General features: G+C 44.8%; 1 pseudogene; it reads right to left on the bottom strand.

Annotated features, from left to right (window-relative positions):
- Window positions 1-2,190: 2,190 nt before the first annotated feature.
- LOC138733819 (uncharacterized) lies at window positions 2,191-7,510 on the bottom strand (annotated as a pseudogene).
- Window positions 7,511-9,359: the final 1,849 nt, after the last annotated feature.

Raw genomic sequence — 9,359 nt, 5'->3', positions numbered from 1 at the left:
GCTGAACTTCTTTGCAGAGAGCACTCAGAATTATATAGTAGTTGTAGAGATTACACCACAAATTCTGTCCAGTCCATTTAAAGTCCTGGGTTTTTTGTTTTTTTTTTTTTTTTTTTTTTTTTACTGGTGCTAAAAATACCTGAGCAAGTTCCTTAAAAACAAATAGAGCCGTGTTTGAGTTCAAAGTACCCCAAATTCGTTGCAGTTATACTACTATGAAAAAAGATGATTATATTATAGAGAGGTTGTGATTCGTTGAAAGCGTGTGGGAGCTGGTAACTGTAAGGGTCAAGAGTCTAAAGGACGAGACGGGCACGGCAAGCGGGTAGAAAAACAAAGTACAAAATTTATTTTCTTGCGCGAGAGGTTTAAAAAAACAGACTGGCCGGCCAGGGCCGCCCCACACAGGAGAGCGACCCCGTTTGTATCTGTGGGGTTACATTTATAGTAAAAGCGGGTACATACAAAATTATTAGTTGCAAGCTCATTGGTTACTCTAGGGGTATATTCAGTATCTACAGGTTGTGTTACATTCTGATAGGTTCCACGCTGTCTCTACCTGACCGTTTGCACATGCTGCAATCTCTTATCTGTACATTGTTTTCTTTCCAGGATGTGATTTCCCGTCCCAGGATGTGTCTGGCGCAAACAGTTTCTAGTCCCCCCACTTCTCTTTATCTACCGTCTGCTTGTTATTTTTTAACTAGCTTTGCCCAGCCTTTCCTAAATCTTGTCATGATGGCCATCACATTCCCCTCTTTTCTTTGAGACTGAGTCAATTCTTTGACTCCTCGTCTTCGGTATAGAGGGGGCTGTATTGTGTCTGTAACACTAACATTCTCACTGGTCCAATTCGATCCTGCACAAATCTCATGAGGGCGTTTATCAGGCATGGTCCTATTAATAGTAATAATAGAAGCAATATGAGGGGTCCTGCTAGTGCTGTTATGAGTGACGTTAGCCAGGGGGACCAATTAAACATACGCTCGTACCAAGTTCCGGATTCTTGTCTTTCTTTTTCTCTATGTAAGAGGCTCTCATTAACTTTTTGTAAAGTTTCTTTAATAACCCCGGACTGGTTTATGTAGAAACAATATCGTTCTCCTAAGGCTGCACATAATCCTCCTTCTCTTAAGAAGATTAAATCTAAACCTCTCTGATTTTTCAGGGCTACTTCCGCTAATGATCCCACTTGCTCTTGGAGCCTTTCAATAGAAAATGCAGTCATTGGATATCTAGATCTACCTGTTCAGAGCGCCTCTTAAACTGAACATCATTATTTACTAGCGAGGCAATACCTAACCCCGTCAATCCTGCTATGCCTGTGGTTGTAAGAGCCGGGATTAGAATTGGCACTGCTCGTTTTTGTCGTGGTTGGTTCTGTAGAAGGTGTTCCCATCCTGCCTGCCCGCTGAAATAATAAACTTGCGGAAGTAATTGTACTATTAGGCAGAGCTCTGGGTTTACATGGAAACATGCACGGTATATGCAGGGGGTTAGTCCCTTGGTGCAAGCAAACCATGTGTTGTTAGGTCCTTTATATAAGAGGTTGTTCTCTTCGTTGTCATTACTCCTCGGTAAGGTAATGGTTTGGTTACAATAATTCTTATATGGTGATTTTTTTTATAGGGTACTTCTCTGACACTAGACAAGTTCCTTTCCCGTGTACTTCCTGGAGAGTGATTATCCCGTCTACCCATGGACACTTGCCAATCTGTGACATTAGTAAGGCCCCCGACTATAGTCCTGATTCCAAAATAATAAGGGGGTCTGGGATCTAAACATAGCCAACATTCGTTTGTTGTATTTGGCTGGGTCATATTTAGATAATCAAAAGTGGCATCTACTACTTTTACAAGGTCCCTGTATTGTTCATTGACTGGGTTTTCTCGTTCAGGCTCAGTTGGCCTGCTTGTGGTTCTCGGGTTGTTTATGGGTTCTCGATCTATAGGAGGTCTAGGGAGACTATGTTCAAAGATTTCTTTGTCGGGCCCTATTCCTTGTTGTATGTAAGGGAGTGGTCGACGTTGGACAGTGAATTCTGTACCTGTGTCTCTTCTGCTGATATATGCTCTAATTCCCCAGGTTCATCCAAGGTCCCACCCTTCCCCGAGGATCGGCTGCCAGAGTTTTATTTTGATCTCTATGGGGTTACAAGTTCCTAGGCTGCCGTAGTTACAGGCTTTAGGCCTACCGGTCCGACTGAAGGATATATAGGCGTCATGGTCGGTCCAAGGTGCAATTGTCTCACACCCCCAACTAGCACAATGGTAATTCCCTGCACCCTGACAGTTGGGTCCTCCATCGGCTGGGCAGAGGAAAAACTGAGTATATTGGAGGGCCATTTCTACATTAGGTTCCCCGCATCTGGCAGGGCGAACTCCTGGAGCGAAATGATAGTTTCCCGGATCATTGATGGTACGGATTCCTTCCTTCATGCTCAAACCTGTGTCAATACTACTTATCAGTTTACAAAGATCAATTCTAAAGACCGGTTGTTCTGTTGTATTGACTTCTGCTAAGATTTGGCCGGTCTGAGTATCTGTCAAGGTCCATCTCCCATTCATAGGTTGATATGGGTTTCCCTCTGTACCTGGAATTGTTATAAGCGTAATAGTAATTGACAATAATACCTGGTTTAGGGTTTTACCCTTCTGAGTTTTAGTTTTAGTCCATAGTTGTCGGATGAATTCTGCACCGGTTCCCACGTTGGCACCTGCGTGTCTTCTTTTGTTGCTCTCTTGACGTGGGATGCGTGGATCCAGGGCTTCAGGCTGTCTACTTTTACTGCCGTAGGTGTCATCAGGATGACTGTGTATGGTCCCTTCCAGCGGGGTTCCAGGTTTCCTACTTGATGCTGGCGGACCCATACCAGATCACCAAGTTGGTACAGATGTGGGTTGGCTGCTCCTGTGATGAATGCAGTTCACGCTTTCTCATGTATCGCCTTTAAGGTCCCCTGTAAGGACTGGAGTACAGCTTGGTCAGATATTTCAGCTAATGCTACTTCTTGCAGGCGTGGACATAAAGGTGGTGGTCGCCCGAACAGGATTTCAAAGGGGGTAATATGGTTAACATAGGGGGTGCACCGTACTTGCAATAAGGCAAAGGGCAGGAGGTCTACCCATCCACCGCCAGTTTTTAAAATTAATTTAGTCAGTGTTTCTTTTAATGTCCGATTCATTCTTTCTACTTGGCTTGAGCTTTGTGGCCTATAGGCACAGTGCAGGTTCCAATTGGCATTTATTGCTGTTGCTAAAGCTTGGGAGACTGTACTCACAAACGCAGGCCCATTATCAGTCCCGATTGCTATGGATAGTCCAAACCGGGGTACAATCTCTTCTAACAATTTTTTTGCTACTATATTTGGTGTTTCGTGTTTTGTAGGAAATGCTTCTACCCAGCCCGAAAAGGTATCTATAAATACAAGTATTTGTACCCGAATTTTCCCGGCTTCATTTCTGTAAAATCTACTTCCCAATATATTCCTGGCTCTTTACCCCTTTGTCTTTTCCCCTGTTTGACTGGTTTCGGGTTGGCATTTACCATCTGACATTGCGGACACCTATTTACAACGTCTGCTATGATCTGTTTAAGTTTTAATATTTGATATCAGCTTCCAATTAGTTCTTTAAGTTTTCGAGTCCCTAAATGTGTGCCCTAGTGTATCTGGTTTATTAATTTTTTTCCCAACCTATGTGGGAGAATAATTTTCCCCGTGTCTGTCTTTGCCCAGGACTCTGTGTGACCTTTGCCTTTCCATTTATTTACATAGGCTAAGTCTTTCATGGAGTACTCTGGCTTTTCAGGTAACACCAGTTCAGGTACTGTAGTTAGCATCTGTACTGCGTTAATTTCCTGTGCAGCTCGTTTCACAGTCTTATCTGCAAGTTGGTTGTCTATGGCGACTTTGTCGGTACCTTTCTGGTGCCCGGGGCAGTGTATCACTGCCACTTGCTTGGGCTCCCAAATGGCCTGCAGGAGGGGTAGTATTTCGCCTTTATTCTTGATTCCTTTCCCCTCTGCCGTTAACAGCCCCCGTTCTTTATAGATAGCGCCATGTCTGTAAACCGAACTATCTCTGCATGCGAGAGTGGGATGTCTTTGAGATCTGGTCGCACTCCGGTGATCTGAGCGAGGACCTCTCCACAGTCATGAGGTTGATCGTCCAGTTCTTCAGGCAGGAGGGTGGCTGGATTTAAGACAGCCGGTGGTCTGAAGGTGATCTTTGGTTTGTTGAGGAGGAGTGCCTGGTAGCCCGTGAGTCTCGCATTGGTGATCCATTTGTCTGGTGGAGTACAGAGCAGGCTTTCAATGGCATGAGTTGTTGTGAGAATAAGATCGTGTCCTAAAGTCAGCTTACTTGCATCTTTGACTAACTGGGCTGTGGCTGCAATTATTCGGAGGCAAGGAGGAAATCCTGCTGCCACAGCATCCAATTTCTTACTGAAGTAGGCTACCGGCCTCTGCCACGGTCCCAGTTTCTGAGTCAGGACCCCTTTTGCCACCCCTGCTTTCTCATCTACATAGAGATGGAAGGGTTTGGTTATGTCGGGAATGGCTAAGGCAGGCGCACTGAGTAATGCAGACTGGAATTCTCTGAAAGATTTTTCTGCCTCTGGGGGCCAGCTGATGGATGTAGGATTGCCTTTGATGAGATTATATAGGGGTCGAGCTATCTCTGCAAACCGGGGAATCCAAACTCTACAATATCCCACAGTCCCAAGGAATTCTCTTACTTGTTTTGCAGTGGTTGGTTGAGGGTATCGGGTTATTACTCTCTTCCGCAATTCCGTTAAAGTGCGAGCTCCTTCATGCAGATCAAATCCCAGATAAGTAGCATGTTTCTGGCATATCTGGGCCTTTTTCGCTGAAACCCTGTAGCCTTTCTATTGTAGCATTTGTAACGGGTTTTTAGTACCGCGCGGGCAGGCCTCAAAGGTTTCGGCGGCGATGAGCAGGTCATCTACATATTGTAGCAGGGTGATTTCGGAGTTCTGTGTCCTATAGTCTCACAGATCTTCGTGGAGTGCTTCGTCAAATATGGTGGGCGAATTCTTGAACCCCTGGGGGAGTCTTGTCCATGTAAGTTGTCCTTGGAATCCTTCTTGCGGATCTGTCCACTCGAAGGCAAAGAATGGCTGTGACTGCTTTGCAAGCGGGATACAGAAAAAGGCACCTTTTAAGTCTAAAACAGTATATATGACCCGTTTTGGTCCCAAGAGTGAAAGTAGCGTGTACGGGTTTGGGACTGTCGGATGAATATCTTCAACTCGCTTGTTTACTTCTTGCAGATCCTGGACCGGACGGTAGTCACCCGTCTCCGACTTCTTAACTGGTAACAGGGGGGTATTCCAGGGTGATTGGCATGTCGTCAGAATGCCATATTGTCTAAGGCGGTCGATATGCTTTCTGATCCCTTCTTTCGCTGTCTAGGGGATGGAGTATTGTCGAACTCGTGCCGGCGTCGCGTTAGTTTTAAGGTGTACTACTACTACTGGTGGTCGATTTACAGCTAGTCTGGGCGGCTTCCCCTCTGCCCACACATCAGGGAATTCTGCCACGAGATCCTGCAGCAGATCATCGGGCGGCCGATATTCAGGCTCATAAATCATATGTTCGTCGACAGCTGAGACTAACATTTGTACTACAGGTTGCCCCATGGTGACAGTCAGGTCGCTTTCTGAGAACTGGATTCCTGCTTTTAATTTATGGAGGAGGTCCCTCCCCAAAAGGTTATACAGGGCATTTGGTAGCACCAAGAATCGATGTTTTACTGTCCCGGAGGCTAAATTTAGCGTCCTCTCGGTGGTCCAGGAGTGTTCCTCCGTCCCATTGACGCCTTGTACCCATATTTTCTCATTAGATAATTTTCCTAGGGGCTTTATTAGTGATGAGAACTGGGCCCCTGTATCTGCAACGAAGTCTATAGGTTTCCCCTCCACTTCAATAGTTACCTGAGGCTCAGGGAGGGGATCTGAGCCACGGCCCCATCAGTCTCTCGTTGTTAGTGCCGGGGTTTTCTTCTTAGGGGCAATCTTTGATCCAATGTCCTTTTGCTTTACAGTATGCACACTGGTCTGGGTCTAGCTGAACAGTCTGTCCTGGCTTTCCAGGTGGCCCTGTTTCCCTTGGTCAATTTTTCCAGGTTGTCGATGCATTTGACTGTTTTCCTGTCTCATGTAGAGCCAGAATTTTTACTATTCTCTTTGTCTGTCTGTCTTCCTCTTGCAAGTCTCTATTGTTATAAACTTTCTCTGCTATTCCTACCAACTCAGTTAGATTCTTCCCTTCAAACCCCTCTATCTTCTGCAATTTTCGCCTAATATCGGGGGCTGACTGACTAGCGAAGGCCATGTTAATTGCTCTTTGGTTTTCAGGTACTTCCAGGTTTATGGGGCTATATGTTTTATATGCTTCTAAGAGTCTTTCTAAAAAGGCTGCTGGGGACTCATCTTTCCCTTGAATTACTGCACTAATTTTAGACAGATTGATGGGTTTTCGGGCTGCGGCACGAAGTCCGCCTAATAAAATCTGGCAGTAGAAACGTAGACTCTCCCTACCTTCTGCTGTGTTCGGGTTCCAGTCCGGTGGCTCCTTGGGACAGGGCAGACATCCAGTTGTTGCCCCGTCCTCTCAGCCGCTTCTTTATGGGTTTCCCTTAGGATGCGATCTCTCTCTTCCACAGTAAAGAGAGCCATTAATAGTTGCTGAATATCAACCCAGGTGGGCTGATGGGTAAGGAAAACATTTCGAGAAGCCAAATGAGGTCTTGTGGATTCTCCGAAAAGGGTTTATGTTATTGTTTCCAATTATAAATATCTGAGGATGAGAAGGGGGCATAAACCATATATGGGGATCCCCTGCCCTCTGGCAGCACTACCTCTCTAAGCGGTAGCATTGGTGCCGAGGGTGTTACGGATCGATCAGACTCATTGGGCTTTTCTTTCAGCAAGGACGGGTGCAATCCTGATGACGATGAGCCAGGTCCCGATTGGGATACTGGCTCATGGTCTATTTGGAGGTTGTAAACTGACCCGGACCATGTTTTGGGAGGACTTAGGAGTTCTTCCTGCCCTTGATTATTTCCCAGATTCTGATTTCGGTTCTGATATGGAGGGGGTAAATCAGTTTCATCTTCTGGTGGAGGCAAAATGGGCCTCGATTCTGTTTTTACCTTCTCCCGCTTTGGTGGAGCTTGCCTCAAGGGGAGAGAGGCAGTTTGGTTAGCGGGAGGTAAGTGGGGTTTTAACCACAAGGGTGGCTCCTCCACTAGATAGCGCCACGCTACAATATAAGGAATTTGGTCTGGGTGGTTATCGAACACCTTTCCTTGGGTCAAATAAATTTGGGCGAGGGCGAACGTTCCTTCAGGTGGCCAGCCTGTCTGAAACGTCAGCCACTCGAGTTGGCAAAATATTTTCAATTTTCCTACATAAACCGTATCTCCTGATGGCGCAGCCCGTGCCTGATAATCTTTGAAATGCTGCACGACCAATTCTAGCGGCATTGCCGCCTTTTTGCTTTTACTTTGACCCACTTCAAAAACTATGAGACAACACAGAAAAATCAGACAACCGATAAGCAAACTATATCCAATAATCCAGTGATCACGACACGTCAACGACTGAAGACAGAAATTTAAATTCAAAACCGACAGAGACCAAGACAGACTCAGAGTGGGAGGGGAACGGGGTAAACCCCTATCCTCTCCCTCCAGGGAGTGGTGGGGCGTCCCCACACCGACTCTGGCTCTGGGAAGCAATACTGCATCCAGTTTCTTCCCTTTGAGCCTACAGACGGAGCTCTGGTAAACAATAAATAGTACTGACTTACCTCTGGAGGATCATTCACAGAGTGCTGTTTCGCCATTAGCTCCCGGACGAGCCCCCAAAAATGTAAGGGTCCAGAGTCTAAAGGACGAGACGGGCACGGCAAGCGGGTACAAAAACAAAGTACAAAATTTATTTTCTTGCACGAGAGGTTTAAAAAAACAGACTGGCCGGCCAGGGCCGCCCCACACAGGAGAGCGACCCCGTTTGTATCTGTGGGGTTACATTTATAGTAAAAGCGGGTACATACAAAATTATTAGTTGCAAGCTCATTGGTTACTCTAGGGGTATATTCAGTATCTACAGGTTGTGTTACATTCTGATAGGTTCCACGCTGTCTCTACCTGACCGTTTGCACATGCTGCAATCTCTTATCTGTACATTGTTTTCTTTCCAGGATGTGATTTCCCGTCCCAGGATGTGTGTCTGGCGCAAACAGTTTCTAGTCCCCCCACTTCTCTTTATCTACCGTCTGCTTGTTATTTTTTAACTAGCTTTGCCCAGCCTTTCCTAAATCTTGTCATGATGGCCTTCACAGTAACTCCTGAGTCAGAGTATATATTCTAGTAATTAAAAATAATCCAGAACACTTGCATGTTTAACAGCTTTAATCAGACCTCAAGAATAAATAAATGCTTTGCTCACCTCGGGATTTTAAGGGGTAGATTCTCATCATAATATTCAATTTGACGTAGTGGTATTTGTATCAGATTTTTTTACTTGTGTAAATAGAATAGGATCAGTTATGGATAGAAGAGGGAGAAAACTTAAAAAGATGAAATACTATGAAAGGATATTCTGAACTAAAGGGGAAATTTTCTTTTAAGGTATTTGTTGTTTAGAATTGCGTCTTTGCATTGGAAATGCTTTTTCTGGCTTGATTCTTACCAGTTCCATCTTCTGTGTTTGGAAGCAGAGAACTGCAACTAATTAAGGAACAGGAATGGCTCTAGCTGTGAATGTAGAGTTACATTAAGAGTAAGCAACCTCCCCAGAGCGGTGTTAGGTTGTAGCTGAGGTGTGGGGATGACTCTGCCTATCAAACAAAGACCTTTTTTTCCAACATTTGTATCTGAAAGAACATGGCAATGTCTTTCCATAGCCTGAAAATTGCTGCTTTGAGAGCCCTAGCAATTTACTGCAACCAATGTTTTCTTGTATCACAGTAACTGGTATTTCTGGTCTCTTTTGTTCTACTTTTTCTATTGGAATAATATGTCGTTTTGGGGTTTTGTTGTTGTGGTTTAACTAGTTGATAGCCAGCTCCAGGCTTTCTTCATCACAAAGGGAAGTCATTGCTGGGCAGTTTTCAGTGTCATGATTTCTCTGACAAGATTAAAATTAAAAATAAACCAAATATGTAATTCTTACTGCTGTCTATCTTTACAAGTTATTTTAGTCTAGCCTATTATAATTCTTAAGACATGCTTGTCAGTGGTATCCTGAAGTGCAACTTGGTTTTCTGAATCTAGGGATAATGCATTTGGGGCAGACTGCTCTCTTTTTGTTTCCATTTCTTTGTACCTA

This window comes from Phaenicophaeus curvirostris, assembly GCF_032191515.1.
Source record: "Phaenicophaeus curvirostris isolate KB17595 chromosome W unlocalized genomic scaffold, BPBGC_Pcur_1.0 scaffold_35, whole genome shotgun sequence".
In the NCBI taxonomy this organism is placed as follows: Eukaryota; Metazoa; Chordata; class Aves; order Cuculiformes; family Cuculidae; genus Phaenicophaeus; species Phaenicophaeus curvirostris.
This window is presented reverse-complemented; position numbering and strand designations above follow the sequence as displayed.